The sequence below is a fragment of the Odontomachus brunneus genome, unplaced genomic scaffold, assembly GCF_010583005.1.
Source record: "Odontomachus brunneus isolate Ranch 3 - 2012 unplaced genomic scaffold, Obru_v1 Obru_scaffold_012, whole genome shotgun sequence".
Taxonomy (NCBI): Eukaryota; Metazoa; Arthropoda; class Insecta; order Hymenoptera; family Formicidae; genus Odontomachus; species Odontomachus brunneus.
The window spans coordinates 2,378,241-2,378,541 of NW_022639462.1; positions in this window are offsets into that span (position 1 = coordinate 2,378,241).

The following is a 301-nucleotide window of genomic DNA, read 5'->3' on the forward strand; positions in this document are numbered from 1 at the left end:
GGGGCCTGATTTTCGCAGGATACAGTATTGCTGAAATTCCTGCAGCCAATCAGACTTCAGTAAACAGAGATGGAAGGTGTCCTACTATTAGGGATGGGCAATGTCAAAAAAAGGCATCGTATCTGAAAACAGCGATTATCAAATGCATCGTTTTGGTACATCGATTATTTTCTTCAAAGCATTGGAATTAATAAATTATTTTATATCCTTTTTCAAAATTAATATCTAATTAATGTGTAATAATAATTTAATCAATTATTAACAATAGTATTGGGTGTACAACTTAATTCGGTCCGTTTTT